Below are 21158 nucleotides of genomic sequence, written 5' to 3' on the forward strand. Positions count from 1 at the left end.
TCCCTGGTAAGAATACTGGAGTGGGTTGCCATTTCCTTCTCCAGGGGATCTTTCTGACCCAGAGATGAAACCCATTTCTCTTGCATTCTCAAGCAGATTCTTTGCCAGTGAACCACCAGGGAAGCCCCATCATCAGTGATAGACACAGATATTCCAGAGTTCTTACCAATAAGTGACTGAACTGAACTGAACTGAAGAGACCTAGATGCCTCCTTCCGTTTCCCCATTAATTTCATATTTAACCCTGAATTCTAAAGCCATGTCTTTGAGTTACTAATTTTTCTTGGGTGTCTCTGATGTATACATGAAGTATAAATATTAATAATCTTGCTTTCTTTTCTTTTGTTAACCTGTCTTTTATTATAGGGGTCTCAGCAAAGAAGTCAGAAAGGAAAATTTTCCTTCTCTATAATATGTATATAATTATACATTAAATTTTATATTTATTTTGAAAAAAACCTTCCAAACTGTGGATAGAATCATGTTCTATGAGTTTCAGAAAATGTTTTCAGTTTTATGCCAAGTTGCCCTTATCAGAAAGATAAAGAGGAAAATTTACATGGTTGACTTTCAGAATTAAGATTATAAGATCACATTACATTTATATGTTTCTGGCCATAATTATGAGGTGGACTAAGGTCACAGAAGGACCCCAGCCAAGTTGAAAACTGTTCTGGACAAAGACCAGACTGCACAAGCATCAGTTCTCAATGTTAGGTATACAGGGCTCCACCCACATGCTAATGATATTATCATGTGATAAGTAACAGGTGGATCCATTTAGAAAACAGTGATTAGTAACTCATCATCTTGTGACTGAGTTAACTCCACCTGGACTGAAGATCTAGACCTGAATTTGAGAGGAATTTGTGAGGTAGACCAAGGGTGGAATCATGGTAAATGGACCTGAAAGTGAAAGTCACTCAGTCATGTCAGACTCTTTGCAACCCCATGGATTATACAGTTCATGGAATTCTCCAGGCCAGAATACTGGATCAGGTAGCCAATCCCTTCTCCAGGGGATCTTTCCATCCCAGGGAGCGAACCTGGGTCTCCCATACTGCAAGAGGATTCTTTACCAGCTGAGCCACCAGGGAAGCCAGATGAATGGACCTAGTGGTTAGCAAAAGAAATTATACTGAGCATCTGTGCATGATGAGAACTTCTTGGGTGAGATACAAGTGTATTACTTCTTCTACTTATTTGAACAGTCTTTTCAAAGTAACCAGGCAATTTTATGTACTCTTGCAGCCTTACTTTGCCTGTCAACAATGTTACAGGAAAAGAAATCTGACCTGAGAAACCACAGAAATTACTCTCCTGATAGCCTTTGTGAATTGTCGGGGGACTGGAGCAAACATCATAGCCTGTTGATTAGGGTGATTGCTCAGATCCTTCATTCTGGCAAAGAGGGTCAAGCCCACCTTCAGGAGAGTGAAGGGCTAAAATGGGAAGTCAATAAACCAGAATTACAATGGAAAGAGGAAGAAAAACCTGGCACAAATTTAGGAAAATTGGAGGATTGTACTCCAGACCATCAGATTTCTTTGAAAAATCAATAGTACATTTGGGCAACATTCTACTAAAAAGAATTCCTAAAAATGCTTATAAAATCCTGCACCTTCCAGTTGGGAGCTTTGACCTTAGGCCTTTATACATTGACACATGCATTAATTTCTCCCCCATTGTTCATTAAGTGCTTTTTTATTTTTATTTTTTAAGAGCGCTACTTTATTGTGAAACAAACACCTTGTAGTTTGCATACCTGGGAAGTTACTACATTTTCTTATTACTTCATATATCAGAGCGAGAAAGAAAAGGAAAAGGGGAAAACAAAAAGGCTAGAGCAGTGTTTGCCCTGAGCTCTGTTCCTTTAACAGTCATATATGAAAGTCACTCAGTCCTGTCCAACTCTTTGCCACCCCACACACTGTAGCCCAATAGGCAACACTGTCCATGGGATTTCCCAAGCAAGAATACTGGAGTGGATAGCCATTTCCTTCTCCAGGGGATCTTTCTGACCCATGGATTAAACGCCAGTCTCCTGCATTGCAGGCAGACTCTTTGGCCACCAGGGAAGTCCAACAGTCATAACTGACATATTAATCAGTTTCATGATGGAATCATTTCTTATGGCTGTTTTCTGTAATCTTTTTAAAGAGATGCAGTGTGGAGATAAAAAAAAAAAAAAGATTTAAAAACTTTATTTCTGCATGTGAAGATTTAAGAAGCCTTAGTTTTGTTTTTTTTTTTTTTTTTTTCCCCTAAGGAGTCTGCTGAAGAATGAAGAATACTCATTCTGAGTCACTCAAATTTCTGCATTAAAATAGTAATTTAAGTCACAATTTTAGGGGTAATCAATACCTTAATGAAATTTTATAATAAATGAAGTCACACATAAAATATATAAATTATCACTTTCTGGTGCATAAGATTTTTTTTTTTTTAATGCAAACTAGTACAGCCACTATGAAGAACAGTGTGGAGATTCCTTAAAAAACTGGAAATAGAACTGCCATATGTCCCAGCAATCCCACTGCTGGGCGTACACACTGAGGAAACCAGAATTGAAACAGACACGTGTACCCCAATGTTCATTGCAGCACTGTTTACAATAGTCAGGATATGCAAGCAACCTAGATGTCCATCAGCAGATGAATGGATAAGAAAGCTGTGGTACATATACACAATGGAGTATTACTCGGGCATTAAAAAGAATAAATTTCAATCAGTTCTAATGAGGTGGATGAAACTGGAGCCATTTATACAGAGTGAAGTAAGCCAGAAAGAAAAACACCAATATAGTATACTAATGCACATATATGGAATTTAGAAAGATGGTAATGATAACCCTGTATGCCAGACAGCAAAAGAGACACAGATGTATAGAACAGTAGTCTGGACTCTGTGGGAGAGGAGAGGGTGGGATGATTTGGAAGAATGGCATTGAAACATGTATATTATCATATGTGAGGTGCATTGCCAGCCCAGGTTAGATGCATGATACAGGACGCTCAGGGCTGGTGCACTGAGATGACCCAGAGGGATGGTATGAGGAGGGAGGTGGGAGGGGGGTTCAGGATGGGGAACATGTGTACACCCGTGGCAGATTCATATCAATGTATGGCAAAACCAATATTGTAAGATAATTAGCCTCCAATTAAAATAAATAAATTTATATTAAAACAAAACAAAAAAATCTTGTTTTATTTGAATTTGGACTTAATGAAACTGAATGTTTTATTTGGAAAGGGTCAGATAAGAAATATTTTTAACTCTGTTGGCTAACCTTAAGTTCTTGATGTTACAATCACTCAACTTTGTCCCTGAAGTATGAGAGAAGTTACAAGCATATGTTAAAAAAAAAAAAAAAAAAGAATGTGGCCATGTTCCAATGAAACTTTATAAAAATCAGGCAACTTAGTTTGTTTGCTCTGTGGACAGTAGTCTAGATGGGTCTTGTTGAAGGAATATATTAATAGTATTTTATCACCCATTATCTTTGAAATAACTCAAAATTCTAGAAAAAATAAAGGAAAAAGTGTTTATTTTTCATGACCCTTTTATGAAAAAATAATGATTCTTTAAATGAATAGTTCCCAGATTTATTGTGATCATGTATATGAGAAAATGGTGGAATCATGTTGAATATACATTTTCTTGTATCCTATTTTTCGGGCTTCCCTGGTGGCTCAGACAGTAAAGAATCTGCCTGCAATGCTGGAGATTCAGGTTCGATCCCTGAGTCAGGAAGATCCCCTGGAGAAGGGAATGGCCACCCACACACTCCAGTATTCTAGCTAAAGAATTCCATCTACAGAGAAGTCTGACTTTTTATGTCAATTAAATAGTTATTAAAACCTCATGTTAGTTCAGTTCAGTTACTCAGCTGAGTTAGACTCTTTGCAACCCCATGGACTACAGCACACCAAGCTTCCCTGTCCATCACCAACTCCCAGAGTTTGCTCAAACTCATGTCCATGGAGTCAGTGATGCCATCCAAACATCTCATCCTCTGTCGTCCCCATTGCCTCCCATCTTCAATCTTTCCCAGCATACGGGTTTTTTCTAATGAGTCAGTTTTTTGCATCAGGTGGCCAAAGTATTGGAGCTTCAGCTTCAGCATCTGTCTTTCCAATGAATATTCAGGACTGTTTTCCCTTATGGGGATCCGGCAAAGGGACTGAGACCCCCCCAGGGAATTTGACTTTGGAGGCCAGTGGGATTTGATTACAATACTTTCACAGGACGGGGAAACAGACTCTTGGAGGGCACAAACAAAACCATGTGCACACAAGGAGCCAGGAGAAAGAAGCAGTGTCCCCAGAAGAGACTGAGCCAGACTTGCCTGTGAGTGCCCAGGAGTCTCCAGAGAAGGCATGGGTCAACAACAGCTGGCTGTGGGGTCAGGGGCACAGAATACAACAGTACAGGTAAAAGTCCTTTTGAAGGAGATCACCATTACTGTCATTATCCCTATGTAGTTTGGCCTCAGGCCAAACAACAGAGGGGAACACAGCCTTGTCCATCAACAGAAAATTGGATTGAAGATTTACTGAGCGTGGCCCTGCCCATTACAAAAGACCCAGATTCCCCCACAGTCAGTAGCTCCCATCAGGAAACTTCTATAAGCCTCTTAACCTTATCCATCAGAAGGCAGACAGAATGAAAACTATAGTCACAGAAAACTAACAAAACTGACTACATGGATCACAGCCTTGTCTAACTCAATGAAACTATAAGCCAAGCAGCGTAGGCTCAAGACCCAAGATGGATGGGTCATAGTGGAGAGGTCTGTCAAAACATAGTCCACTTGAGAAGGAAATGGCAAGCCACTTCAGTATTCTTGTCTTGAGAACCCCATAATCAGTATGAAAAGGTGTGTTAGTTACAAAAAATATTAAACTTTAATAGGTATAAATAAAACTTTGTAATCTTTTGTCATTGTAGTAATTTTATTATGCTTTCCAAGTTTCTGCAATATTGCAATCATCACATATTTTACAAAGAATGTAATCACTTATATCTTATAATTAGTGTTTATTTTTAAAATGGTAATTCTCAAAGTGTATGAACTTATTTTTTAATCTAGGTATACAATGCCAAATTATTTTTTCTAAGTAGAGGACTTCCTATTTCATTACATCTTCATTGATATCTATCAGTGGAATTGTGTAAAAAATTTTTTTCAACCCTTTTTTCTAAATTAGAAAGCAAACTAAGAAAATTATTCCCAACTTCTAATAAGAGTTAAATACACATACACATGCACACACATGACTTGGTTGTTCTACTTATATCATGGGAGAGATAATTTTTCATCTAATGACCCGGGATTATAATAACTATGGCTCTGCTCACCATTTACACAAAGCAGGGTAAGTTTCTGAAGTTTTCCAGTCTCAGGGAAATACATAATTGCACAATTTACAGAGGGCATCAAAAAGAAATAAACTACATGAAATTGTGACAGGGATCTCGGCAGACACTCAGTAAGATTTGCTTGCTCAACGATTTTTAGCAGTAAGTAAAGTTACATAAAATCATTCACACTTTACAATATAGTAGATTAATGGACAATTCTTTTCCAATACTAACAGAAGGTTAGGAAAGTCCGCAGCTGGATTTTTGCAGAGGCAAAACTTAGTGGTTAAATGTACTACAGAGTCAGTGAAAGCATGAACACTACATCACATAATTTTAAAAAATGAATACAAGATATACACAAAGATATTACTTCTTATAGTAACTCTAATAAGCCCAGGCATGAAAGGTACCTTGACCCAGAAGTAGACTTTAGGTAATATTTTCATATCCTATTCTGAGAGACACATAAATACAATGTTACTTCTATAAAAAAGATTTTCCTGAATAGAAACCTCTAAATCTTGTACTTCAGTCTATTACTTTTTCCATCTTTGAAACATTTACCAATAAAATTGTCTAAATTTCTTGTCAAAGTCGCTCCTCAAATCTTCAACATTTGAAGGGAATATCCTTAAACCTACATGAAATATGCTATTTTGTGTATCTTACTAAGGAGCCTTACCAATAGCTGTGAAAAGAAGAGAAGCGAAAAGCAAAGGAGAAAAGGAAATGTATAAGCATCTGAACGCAGAGTTCCAAAGAAGAGCAAAAAGACATAAGAAAGCCTTCCTCAGCGATCAGTGCAAAGAAATAGAGGAAAACAACAGAATGGGAAAGACTAGAGATCTCTTCAAGAGAATTAGAGATACCAAGGGAATATTTCATGCAAAGATGGGCTCGATAAAGGACAGAAATTGTATGGACCTAACAGAAGCAGAAGATATTAAGAGGTGGCAAGAATAAACAGAAGAACTGTACAAAAAAAAAAAAAAATTCACGACCCAGCTAATCACAATGATGTGATCACTGACCTAGAGCCAGACATCCTGGAATGTGAAGTCCAGTGGGTCTTAGAAAGCATCACTATGAACAAAGCTAGTGGAGGTGATGGAATTCCAGTTGAGCTATTTCAAATCCTGAAAGATGATGCTGTGAAAGTGCTGCACTCAATAGGCCAGCAAAGTTCGAAAACTCAGCAGTGGCCACAGGACTGGAAAAGGTCCGTTTTCATTCCAATCCCAAAGAAAGGCAATGCCAAAGAATGCTCAAACTACCGCACAATTGGACTCATCTCACATGCTAGTAAAGTAATGCTCAAAATTATCTAAGCCAGGCTTAAGCAATACGTGAACCGTGAACTTCCAGATGTTCAAGCTGGTTTTAGAAAAGGCAGAGGAACCAGGGATCAAATTGTCAACATCGGCTGGATCATGGAAAAAGCAAGAGAGTTCCAGAAAAACATCTATTTCTACTTTATTGACTATGCCAAAGCCTTTGACTGTGTGGATCACAATAAACTGGAAAATTCTGAAAGAGACGGGAATACCAGAACACCTGATCTGCCTCTTGAGAAATCTGTATGCAGATCAGGAAGCAACAGTTAGAACTGGACATGGAACAACAGACTGGTTCCAAATAGGAAAAGGAGTTCGTCAAGGCTGTATATTGTCACCCTGCTTATTTAATTTCTATGCAGAGTACATCATGAGAAACACTGGACTGGAAGAAGCATAAGCTGGAATCAAGATTGCCGGGAGAAATATCAATAACCTCAGATATGCAGATGACACCATCCTTATGGCAGAAAGTGAAGAGGAATTAAAAAGCCGCTTGATGAGAGTGAAAGTGGAGAGTGAAAAAGTTGACTTAAAGCTCAACATTCAGAAAACGAAGATCATGGCATCCGGTTCCATCACTTCATGGCAGATAGATGGGGAAACAGTGTCAGACTTTATTTTTGGGGGCTCCAAAATCACTGCAGATGGTGACTGCAGCCAAGAAATTAAAAGACACTTACTCCTTGGAAGGAAAGTTATGACCAACCTAGATAGCATATTCAGAAGCAGAGACATTACTTTGCCAACATAGGTCCGTCTAGTCAGGGCTATGGTTTTTCCTGTGGTCATGTATGGATGTGACAGTTGGACTGTGAAGAAGGCTGAATGCTGAAGAATTGATGCTTTTGATCTGTGGTGTTGGATAAGACTCTTGAGAGTCCCTTGGACTGCAAGGAGATCCAACCAGTCCATTCTAAAGGAGATCGACCCTGGGATTTCTTTGGAAGGAATGATGCTAAAGCTGAAACTCCAGTACTTTGGCCACCTATGTGAAGAGTTGACTCATTGGAAAGACTGATGCTGCGAGGTATTGGGGGCAGGAGGAGAAGGGGATGACAGAGGATGAGATGGCTGGATGGCATCAATGACTCAATGGAGGTGAGTCTGAGTGAACTCCAGGTGTTGGTGATTGACAGGGAGGCCTGGCGTGCTGCGATTCATGGGGTTGTAAAGAGTCCGACACGACTGAACGACTAAACTGTACTGAACTAAGATATTACAGAATGTAAGTGATTTTTTTCAATATTATCTATTTAATGTTTAGTTTTGATATCAAAACTAATGTTTAGTTTTCATAATTTTCAAATAGAAAAATCTGAATAGGTAATACTGTAAATATGCATGTGTTTGTCTAAATTCAATAACATTTTTTTCATTTATCTATTTGGAAGGTATAAGGACTAGATTTTATTTTTTGTTTGTTTTTCTCTGAATGAATAGATTACATTGTAAATACATTATCCCAAACCATTCAGTTTCCATACATTAAAATAAGGGCATTATGCTAAGTAATCTCATCTCATTATTTCTTCCAAGAAATAATAATAATCCCCTAATATAAAATATCTAGGGTATTTCCAAATTTCAAATATTTTCCCAAATGTGGCTGTTATACAGAATACTATATTTTCTTAATATTTTTTAATCTAGAACAATTCTCCTACCATTTATTTTTTTACACTTTAGAAGAAAATATTAATGAATTTAAAAATACTATAACACAAACTATCCAAAATGAAATCAGAAAAATACTGGGAAACAAAGCAATGATGAGTAGGAAAATTTTATGTGTCCCAACAAATGTATAAATGTAGTCCTTGAAAGAAAGATAAAAGGAAAAAAACTGAAATGAATGATGTCAAAATTTTCAAATTTTGTGAAAAAAATATGAATTTAGATCAAGAAGTTCTGCAAACAAAGCACAAGAAACCGAGAAAAAAAGAAGCCAAAGAAGACAATTTTCTTGTATCTTTCACATTTCTGTATTTTTTTCTTAGCAAAGATGCTGTAGGACTTTCTTCCGAACTGGATTTTTAAGGATTTTTAAGTAAAAGAGCAGAATGGTGTGGGGACGGAGGAGGGAGGGAGCTTCAGGATGGGGGAACACATGTACACCTGTGACTGATTCATGTCCAATATATGGCAAAAACCACCACAATATTGTAACATACTTATCCTCCAAAAATAATAATTTTTTTTTTTTTTTAAAGAACCTTACAAGATAGAGAAAATGTATCTTCTCTCTGGAGCAAAGTTTAGACATGCCACTGTCCATTAACATTCAGATTTCCCTATAATGCAATCCATTTCATGCACAGAGATCACAAAATTACCTTTATATCAAAATTTGGGAACTAACGTTTGGTGAACCAAGCAGGACAATGCTGGTGCTAGAACAACAGGATATATGTAGTGGGGAAAAAAATGAAGCTCTGTTTTTATTTCACACACTACATAAAAATCAACTCAACATGGACTGTAAACCTAAACCTAAACACTGAAATTATAAAATTCAAGAAGAAAGTCTTATCGACCTTGAGATAAGCAAAGATTTCTTGGAACCATAAGATCAGATATTATGAACTGGGCTTCATCAGAATTTAAAAACTTTCAGGTCTTTGAAAAACACCATTAAGAAAATGAAAGGCATGTTACAGACTAGGAGAAATTATTTGCAAGTTTTACATTTGGCAGAAGACCTGTATCTATATAGAATATATAAAGAATGATTATAGCTCATTAATAAGGCAGTAAAGAATCTGTGTGCAATGCAGAAGACACAGGTTCAATCCCTGTGTTGGGAACATCCCCTGGAGGAGGGCATGGCAACCCACTCCAGTGTTCTTGCCTGGGAAATCCCATGAGCAGAGAAACCTTGCAGGCTACAGTCCTCCAGGTTGCAAAGAGTCGTACACGACTGAGAAACTCACACTTTCACTTTCATTAATAAGATAATTTTTTAAATGACAAAAGCATTAAAAATATTTTATAAAAGCAATTTTATATAATTGTTTTTAAACATACAAAAAAATGCTCAACATATTTTAGTCAGGGAAATGAAAATTAACATTGGTGAGATATCACTATGAATGCACTAAAAGTTTTAAAACTGGCATAATTTGCAATATCTTTACAGAATATAATTCATCAATAAAAAGAATGAACTATGATACATTTGAAAACATTAAAAATAAATGGCTAAGAATAAGAGAAAAATCCTCTATAATTCCACTTATATGAAATTTTAGAAACCTAAAAACTAGTCTATAGTGAAAGAAGTAATTCAGTGGTTGCTTGTGGTTTGGATCTAGGAGCAGAAATTGACCTGAAAGGGACAGGAAAAGACCTTTTACAGTAATGAAAATATACTACATTTTGATTATAATAGTGATGAGTACCTATATGTACCAAGACCAACTGAACTATACAATTAAAATGGAAAATAATATCTCAATAAAGTTGATTAAGTGTAAAAATCAGTGAAATAAAGTATAATGTTTTACTTAGCAGAGATTTATAGAGGCTTTTTAATACAGCAAATTATGAGATTGATCTGGTTGTTAGGGATGTGAGGAGCAAGAGATATTTATTATGGTAAGGAAGGACATTCAGATTTAACCAGATGGGTCCAGGGCAGCTTCACTGAGAGACTGAGGAGGAAAATATTAGAAAGAAAAGGAAATGAAATTTCTAATGGATTGTAGCTGATAATGCTTGCATCTCATCTGGTCATAAATTATGTAATTTATTTTAAGTAATCTTAAACTGTCTCTTGTTCACTGTGTTTATGAATAAGATTTGCTACCCATAATTCAGTATCTTTATAATTAAGTTCAATGTCTTGTACTTCCATATTTCCAGAGTAAGATTTTAATGCCCTGAAGTGCATTAATAATGAATAGTAGTTGATTAACTATTTTAAAATAAATTTCAAAGAACATGGCTGTTTTTCTCTCTTTCTTACCTATCCTCTTATCTTAATATTAACGGAATATGTATCTATTAATTTATCCAGGTTTTAATTTAAAAATTTCATATTGCTACATTTCATTTTTCCCAATATGTATTCAAATACTATCACAGTATCTTAAAAGTTAGAATTAAGCTTTTTAGCTAAGTATCATACATTTAATGTTACTGGGCTAAAATTTAAAAATTGGTGATAATATGTATTTGTTTAAACATCTCTTTTATTATTAAAGAATACTGATAATAGAGGATCTCTATGAAGACACGACTGAAGCGACTTAGCAGCAGCAGCAGCAGCATGACTGAAAAGTGTTACTACTGGTTTACATATGTAACATTGAATAATAAACTTGTGCTGTTTGCTGTTATATGAATTAAAAGACTATATTATCATGAATAATATAATTGATCTTAATAATATTAATAATGTACATCATGTCATAAAATAGATAAGACAGATTCTATTTTATAGTGGCAACTCAATTATCTCCACCCCCATACCCCTGCTCTACTTCTCCCTCTCTAGTTGGTCTCATTTTCCTATCTTGCTTCTCATATTTTCTATTTCATAAAAATCACAAACTCAAGTGTTGTAAATCTTTGCAAATGTTGGACTTCATTAAAGTTTAAAATCATATTATCTCTGTCTTAACAATCTCTTATATTTTCCTTCAGCTTATTTTCAAGTGTTCTTTAAGAAGGTAACTAGCATTAGAGAGAAGCTAGGAACTGAAAATCCTGTTTGATCATTGTTGCTAAGTCGCTTCAGTCGGGTCCAACTCTGTGCGACCCCATAGACAGCAGCCCACCAGGCTCCACCGTCCCTGGGATTCTCCAGGCAAGAACACTGGAGTGGGTTGCCATTAAGAAGGTAACTAGCATTAGAGAGAAGTTAGAAACTGAAAATCCCGTTTGATCATTGTTACCCTCCCACTATTCAAATATTCAGTTATCCACTATTAAAACCACATCCTATTGATTCTTGTGTAGGAAAATATTTACCCTTTCCCAAACAGAGTTCTGGCATTTACCCTAAAATGCTGCTTCCATAATCTCTAAGCCCTCATAGAAGTGTCATTATTTGGGGTGAGTTCTGGCCATGCTAGAAATTCTAAAACTGATTCATGGTGGGGTTTTGGGGTCATGTGGTGTTAGTTCAACCTACAGAGAGGCTACAGAAAGAGATTAGCCACACTGACTGTGAGTCTGCCTTTGTAATAGAGCCACCAAAGCTAACATGAGTTTTCTCACTTGGCAATATCTTTTATGTATTGTCACACACTACTGCTAGCAGTTAACATTTTCATGACAACAGAGGGAGAGAACACCTAGAAGCTCCATGTTTGGAACTTCCTGTATTCTGTCCCATCAGTCTCTTTCCTTGGCCAATTTGACTCTAAACGCCTTTACTGTAATAATCATAACCATGAGTGTAACAACCTTCAGTGAGTTTGAATTTTTGAACTTAAGGGTTTTCTGACGCCTCAAACTTGCAAATGGTATCATAAGTAAGGGCTTTCTTCTGGACTGTGCCTCCTCTAAATTTTGCAGTACTCTACAATATGGTTCTCAAATCTTTCTACCGTGTTCTGTCCTAAAGATTACTTGGTCATATCATATTATGAGTGCACACTTACAATAGATATGCAACTATTCTCCTCCCCCAGAAATCAGTTTTTCCTTTTATTTTTTTTAATACAAATCTCTTTATGTATACTTTGTCAACAATGGATTGCCCCTTAACATAACAGTTAACACCCTGGCAATATGATCCCATTTAACTTTGGAGGCTTTGTATCCCTCATATCCTGCCCTCTACTATCCCCATGATTTTGTATTTCAGATTCTATCATGATTTTCTATTTAGTTCATTTTTGCTTAAACATTGTTTATTTACTTGTCTACTCATCTTTCAACGATTTGTTGAACTCTAACTCGGCAGTGCTTTCCTTTGTGTTCCATGCAGAATTAATTTGTCTTTGTTCTGTATTATTTTAGTGTATTATTTTAGTGCTTATACTTATAATAGAAAATTCCATGTTTCTCTCTTATTAAACTGTAAATAGATGCAAGCCAGGTGATATATTACTAAGGAGGGAGGAGGGAAGAAAAGTCTTCCAATGACTGAGAGTTTGATGACTGTGTACTAACTTCATTTTAAAAGCATAATTTTTTTCTTACAAATGCTAATATCGCCTGTCTATGCTTTGAGGTGAGGTTCCTATCTCTAAAATGAAGGCTCAGATTTCAGTATCAAAGTAGGAAGATCTGGATGTTTGAAGTAGAGGGATGGAGAATTACTTTAAGTGGAGATTTAATAATATGAGTTTGATTATTTAATATGCTTACTCTGTGCCAGGCATGCAGTAAACACTTTTCATGCACTACATTAATTAAGAAATGAAGAAATTAAAAAAAAAAAAACAGTTAAAAAGAAAATAAACCATGATCTATTTCAAACCCAAAGTTCTTAGGCCAGAATCTTATCATTTTTTGTTTCCATTATATGTCAGGCATAAAAATTAAGAATATATATATGCATATGTATACATTTAGTGCTATGTAAAGATAATTGGAATGGAGGTAATGTAATGTGATGTGCAGAAACATAGAAGACAGATTATTCCTGTCTATGTACATTATTTTGGAAATATTCCCTGGTGGGGTAATATATGAACTTGGACTCCAGGACAATACTGTTTTCCTTTATGATATGGACATGCTGGTCAAAAGGTAGAAGGATATGCAGAGCCACAAGAGGTTTATGTAACTGTTCAGCACAAAAGTATTTTCTATACTTACACCTGTCACATTCTTTTATTAAATTTACTAGAGCTAGTAGCTTTACCAAGACTTTGGGCTTCATTAAAATAGATAATAGCTCTTTCAGCAAATAGTATAATGGATCTCTGCTTCAACCATTACAATTTATACATGGCTTCTGAGTTTTTAGATTGTATTTTGTCATTTTTGCCATAATGTCATCAGTTACAGAAATGATGTATTTTTCAACTGTTTGATTATATGTCATCTAAAATTTAGCTTGACACTCTAAAAGGCACATATACTTCTAAGGATTCATGACCTTTTTTCACAAGGAGGTTCTCCATCTTTAATTATTCAATTTGAATACAAGAGGCTCTAGTGTGCTTCCCTGGTGGCTCAGAAGATAAAGAATCCGCCTGCAGTGCAGGAGACCAGGGTTCAATCCCTGGGTGAAGAAGATTCCTTGAAGAAGGGAATGGCTACCCAAGTATTCTTGCCTGGAGAACTCCGTGGACAGAGGAGTCTGGTGGGCTACATAGAGTCCATGGGGTCTAGTATAAACATTCTTCACTATACTCCCCTCAAAAATATTTTTCCTGCTATCTTCAGTGCTATCTTAATATCCTCTAATTTTCTTCAACTGCTTAGGTTAACCTATAACAGTTTTTCTTTAGTATTTTGATTTGCGTTTTGACCTTTTGATTCTTTGTTTGTGCCCCTCTACCCTAAATGTATTTATTTTAAATATAGGAATGCTGCTTTTTGTGTTTCTTGTCCACAATTACAAGTGTACTTTTTTATGAAGATAATGATACAAATAGGAAAGTGGAGGATATATATTTTAAGGAGGTGTTGTTTTGTTGCACTGTAGAATGATGCAAACTGGGCATTTAATATTATTCACAAAATGATTCCCTAAAAGGCCAACTTTAGAAAACAGTACACCAATTATTTTACTTTTTGTACAGTAACTGCTTCTTTCTTCTGTGAAGTGCCACACTATATTCACTCATCATTAACACCTGGACGACAGGTTCACACAAGCATTGCTGACTCTCTCCCAAATCATAAAATGAATTTGGATCAAATTAGAATCATTACATATTAAAAATAAAAATATGTGTAAAGTATACTTTCTGTCCTTTAATTTCAGCAAGATTGACACATTTAGAAACAGCTCTATAAAGGTCAGTCTGATGAAGGTTAACAGCATTTCCCTTTCTGTATTTAAAATGCTCAAATTTTATTTATCTTCAATTAATCAATATAAGCACAAATGGCAAGTCTCATGAACACCCACTGCTTAATGACTTTTTACACAAATCTCAAAATCCAATTGACATTTTGTGCTATTTTCCCTTCTTATTTATACCTCATAATAACCTTTTGCTTTTCAGAATTTTGTTTTCTTTTTAGAACTTTGCTTATGTTACTGGATAGATCTAGTATGTATCATCCATCAGCTCTAAAATAGTCAACAATGATAAAATGGCTGTGATATAACAAAAATCAAATTTCTTTCAATAGCATCATTTAGAATTACTTTGGTATTAAGTTTAATGTCACGTTGCTTAAGACTGGCATCTTTTTCCCCTTTTTCTCAAAGCACCAAGAGATGAAATTGGAATTTTCCACATTCAGTTCACTGTGTAACCAATCATATACATTTAACTTTGATATGGAATGGCATAAGCCAATGTCTTTCCTATGTATGTTTTGTACACATGTGTGTGTGTGTGTGTGTGTGTGTATGTATATATATATATATATATATATATATATATATATATATATATTTGCATGTGCCCCCTGTATTTGGTTTCTTGATAAAAACTGTGAAAGTCCGTGTATATGAAGTACATAGGAAAGTATCTAGTTGTGAAATCTTCATGCTGGTATGTACTTGTTTGGGCAATTAATTTTAAGTGACTTGAATTTATAATTAATGTACCCTGACTTACAAGTGAGTGAAAAGCTATAGTACAAACATATTTGAAATACTTAACATACGCAGAGTACATCATGAGAAACGCTAGGCTGGAAGAAGCACAAGCTCGAATCAAGATTGCTGGGAGAAATATCAATAACTTCAGGTATGCAGATGACACCACCCTTATGGCAGAAAGTGAAGAGGAACTAAAAAGCTTCTTGATGAAGGTGAAAGAGGAGAGTGAAAAAGTTGGCTTAAAACTCAACATTCAGAAAACGAAGATCATGGTATCTGGTCCCATCATTTCATGGGAAATAGATGGGGAAACAGTGGAAACAGTGTCAGACTTTATTATGGGGGCTCCAGAATCACTGCAGATGGTGACTGCAGCCATGAAAGTAAAATACACTTACTTCTTGGAAGAAAAGTTATGACCAACCTGGACAGCATATTGAAAAGCAAAGACATTATTTGCCAACAAAGGTCTGTCTAGTCAAGGCTATGGTTTTTCCTGTGGTCATGTATGGATGTGAGAGTTGGACTGTGAAGAAAGCTGAGCACCAAAGAATTGATGCTTTTGAACTGTGGTGTTGGAGAAGACTCTTGAGAGTCCCTTGGACTGCAAGGAGATCCAACCAGTCCATTCTGAAGGAGATCCGCCCTGGGATTTCTTTGGAAGGAATGATGCTAAAGCTGAAACTCCAATACTTTGGCCACCTCATGCGAAGAGTTGACTCATTGGAAAAGACTCTGATGTTGGGAGGAATTGGGGGCAGGAGGAGAAGGGGGCGACAGAGGATGAGATGGCTGGATGGCATCACTGACTCGATGGACATGAGTCTGAGTGAACTCGGGGAGTTGGTGATGGACAGGGAGGCCTGGCGTGCTGCAATTCATGGGGTTGCAAAGTCGGACACGACTGAGCGACTGAACTGAACTCAAGTTATTACAGACCTTATTATATATTAATTAAAATAAAAAGTCTAATTTTTTTCAACATTTAACAATCCATGTGCATGTGAGAGAGTCAATTCCTAGGCAGATTGATAAGAAGTCCAGGGTCCCAAGGAAGAGAAAGGGGGTCTGGGGCTCTCGAAATGGAGATTTGGGGGTCTGGAATTCTCAAGGAGGAGAAAAGGACAAACTTTTTTTTTTTTTTCCTCTACATTCCTTAGTTTTAGTCACTTACACAACTCAGTTTAAACTCTGTATTAGGGATTATACAACAACAATGTATCCAGTTGGAGGACAGTTTCTCCTTCCAGAAATCCTTCTGACTAATCCTGATATCTTAGAATGGGAGTGGGTCTGGAGGATCTTTCAATTGTTAAATTCTAATCTTGATATCTTAAAATGTAAATTGTGGGAGTGGGTCTGGTAAAATTTTCACAAACTTGAGACATTCTTTTGATTCATTGTAATAACAAATTAAAAGGTATATAACTCCACTGCTAACACTAGCAAGGGGGCACAATTTCTGCCCCCTTCTGATGTCTATGTCAGAAGCTTTCTCTATCCCTTTTATACTTTAATAAAACTCTATTGCACCAAAGCTCTGAGTGATCAAGCCTCCTCTCATCTCTTGCCCCGGATTGAATTCTCTTCCAGAGGCCAAGAATCCCGGTGTCTTTTCATGGGTCAGAAACAACATTTCACATGGATATTCAATATGATGCTTTTTAACTTTAATTAACATGTATACTATATATTTTCTATATACTGTTTTTATGCTCAGCTCCATTATTCATATTTTATACACTATGTGCTACACGTTTAGAAATATATTCTAACATGATCTTACTGCATTTTAAATACTAGATGCCATTGTTGGCACACAAGAACATTTATACATCTAATGCTTGATCAATACAATTATTTTTCACTATCACAGCTCTGATATTTATGTATTAAGCTGAGAAATTTAATTAGCCATTTGCAAATTCCCTAAAAGCTGAATGCCAATAATTCTTCTAGAGGAATTAAAACCAAAGCACACACTATCAAAACATAAGTAGAGTGACTTAGTAAGCCTATATTGAAAATGCCTATCTGTAACTTTGTAGTTGCTATATGTCTTTTAGTCAATAAACCAATATACTTGGAACAATGCTTAAAACCTTGGTAGTTATTAAATAAATACATGACTTTTGCCTAGCCTAAATGGATAATATAAAACCCATAACACAAATGGAAAGGAAAATTTTTCAAAGAAAAATGTTGAGACCACACATCAAGGTACTATTAAATAACATTTAATTTACATAGACTTGTAAAGAGATTTCCAGATTCCCACTAGTATGAGAAGTAGCCTGCTCCTAAAGGCAATACAAATGTAGCCTGTGAGAAGTGACTTATGGGAGTAAAGTAGGAGACTGAACTTTATGCACAGTTGACAAAAGAATCTTAAAATTGTCAGAATTTAATATAGAGTGGAGCACTATAATCTACTTTGTGTTCTAAGGTATTATAATCACTCTGGAAGTGTTACAAAACAGATATGTATACTTATCATGGGGTCAATTGTGTCTTCCCCTAAATTCACATTTTGAACTCCCAAGCCCTAGCACCTCAGAATGTGACTATATTTGCAAGTAGAAACTTTAAAGGAAGGATCTAGGGCATCCCTTTAGCTATTGTTTCTCTTTTAGTTAAATGTTAAGAAGGAAAAAGACAAGGACTTATAAAGGGTATTCTATGTGAAATCTGAGATATTTAGAAGGATTGATTGGAATTTATAACGTTGTAATGGAAAATTCCCTGACAGTCTGAGAAAATAGTCATAATATTATCACTTACAAGAAAGTATAAAGCCATGGGTCTAGGGTATAAGAATTAGTGAACAATATGGTCTACCAGAGCACTGTATTTTCACTCTCCTTATTCCCCTGCATGGGAGCTACTGAAAAGAAATATATAAAGATGAATGAGTTAAACCTATTTAATATGTATAGATACATTTTATTTCTACTACAAAATAAAGAATATTATCATACCAACATTACTATCACTGAAATATAATTACTATTTCAATTTGTTTCAATTTTTAAAGAAATAACATATTTAAACTTTCTATATTTAACAAAGTCAGTAACTTGCCAAGGAAGCCAATGTAACAGATTACCTGTTTACTTTTTTAAGAAGAATGACTTTTAGTCCTCTATTAATCTAACTACCAAATGTTTGTAAGCAATTTGCAAATGTAAAATTTAAAAGAATAAGTTCTCATGACTTAGGGTACAGAGGCTGTGACAGAATTTGTAGAAGTGGGACTTGAAGTAAATCCTCTACCATTTGCTACCTTCCTTTAGGAATTTTGTGTTTCCAGGCATCAGCTATGGAGAAGGAAATGGCAACCCACTCCAGTGTTCTTGCCTGCAGAATCCCAGGGACGGGGAAGCCTGGTGGCTGCTGTCTGTGGGATCAAACAGAGTAGGACATGACTGAAGTGACTTAGCAGCAGCAGGAATCAGCTATAGCAACAATAATCAGATTATGAATAATATCTGATTTTGTGACATACTGTCACATAACAAATACACCAACATTTCATGCCCTAAAACAACCATTTTAATTTGCTCAAAATTTGATGACCTAAATCAAATCCCTTATGATTATACAGTGAAAGTGAGAAATAGATTTAAGGGACTAGATCTGATAGATAGAGTGTCTGATGAACTATGGACGGAGATTCGTGATATTGTACAGGAGACAGGGATCAAGACCATCCCCATGGAAAAGAAATGCAAAAAAGCAAAATGGCTGTCTGAGAAGGACTTACAAATAGCTGTGAAAAGAACAGAAGTGAAAGGCAAAGGAGAAAAGGAAAGATATAAGCATCTGAATGCAGAGTTCCAAAGAATAGCAAGAAGAGATAAGAAAGCCTTCCTCAGTGATCAATGCAAAGAATAGAGGAAAACAACAGAATGGGAAAGACTAGAGATATCTTCAAGAGAATTAGAGATACCAAGGGAATATTTCATGCAAAGATGGGCTCGATAAAGGGCAGAAATGGTATGGACCTAACAGAAGCAGTACATATTAAGAAGAGGTGGCAGGAATACACAGAAGAACTGTACAAAAAAGATCTTCATGATGAAGATAATCATGATGGTGTGATCACTCACCTAGAGCCAGACATCCTGGAATGTGAAGTCAAGTGGGCCTTAGAAAGCATCACTACAAACAAAGCTAGTGGAGGTGATGGAATTCCAGTGGAGCTATTTCAAATCCTGAAAGATGGTGCTATGAAAGTGCTGCATTCAATATGCCAGCAGAGTTGGAAAACTGAGCAGTGGCCACAGGACTGGAAAAGGTCAGTTTTCATTGCAATCCCAAAGAAAGGCAATGCCAAAGAATGCTCAAGCTACCACACAATAGCACTCATCTCACACGCTAGTAAAGTAATGCTCAAAATTCTCCAAGCCAGGCTTCAGCAATATGTGAACCATGAACTTCCAGATGTTCAAGCTGGTTTTAGAAAAGGAAGAGGAATCAGAGATCAAATTGCCAACATCTGCTGAATCATGAAAAAAGCAAGAGAGTTCCAGAAAAACATCTATTTCTGCTTTATTGACTATGCCAAAGCCTTTGACTGTGTGGATCACAATAAACTGTGGAAAATTATGAAAGAGATGGGAATACCAGGCCACCTGACCTGCCTCTTGAGAAATTTGTATGAGGGTCAGGAAGCAACAGTTAGAACTGGACATGGAACAAAGGACTGGTTCCAAATAGGAAAAGGAGTATGTCAAGGCTGTATATTGTCACCCGGCTTATTTAACTTATATGCAGAGTACATCATGAGAAACGCTGGGCTGGAAGAAGCACAAGCTGGAATCAAGATTGCTGGAAGATATATCAATAATCTCAGATATGCAGATGACACCACCCTTACAGCAGAAAGTGAAGAGGCACTAAAAAGCTTCTTGATGAAAGTGAAAGTGGAGAGTGAAAAAGTTGGCTTAAAGCTCAACATTCAGAAACGAAGATCATGGCATCTGGTCCCATCACTTAATGGCAAATAGATGGGGAAACAGTGGAAACAGTGTCAGACTTAATTTTTTGGGGCTCCAAAATCACTGCAGATGGTGACTGCAGCCATGAAATTAAAAGACGCTTACTCCTTGGAATAAAAGTTATGACCAACCTGGACAGCATATTGAAAAGCAGAGACATTACTCTGCCAGCAAAGGTCTATCTAGTCAAGGCTACGGTTTTTCCAGTGGTCATGTATGGATGTGAGAGTTGGACTGTGAAGAAAGCTGAGTGCCAAAGAATTGATGCTTTTGAACTGTGGTGTTGGAGAATACTCCTGAGAGTCCCTTGGACTGCAAGCACATCTAACAAGTCCATTCTAAAGGAGATCAGTCCTGGGTGTTTTTTGGAAGGAATCATGCTAAAGCTGAAACTCTAGTACTTTGGCCACCTCATGGGAATAGTTGACTCATTGGAAAAGCTTCTGATGCTGGGAGGGATTGGCGTCAGGAGGAGAAGGGGACAACAGAGGATGAGATGTCTGGATGGCATCTCTGACTCGATGGAAGTGAGTCTGAGTGAACTCCGGGAGTTGGTGAGGGACAGGGAGGCCTGGCGTGCTGCGATTCATGGGTTTGAAAAGAGTTGGACACGACTGAGGGACTGAACTGGACTAAACTGAAGTTTGTGAAGGGCTTAACTTCTTGGTGGTTCTCTGATCAATGTCACAGCATGTGCCTAGGTAATTTTACAAGCAGGGGAATGATTTTAACTTCTATTAAGTACTATCTACTTGAAAAAAAAAATTAAAAATA

This window comes from Bubalus bubalis, chromosome 23, assembly GCF_019923935.1.
Source record: "Bubalus bubalis isolate 160015118507 breed Murrah chromosome 23, NDDB_SH_1, whole genome shotgun sequence".
Classification (NCBI taxonomy): Eukaryota; Metazoa; Chordata; class Mammalia; order Artiodactyla; family Bovidae; genus Bubalus; species Bubalus bubalis.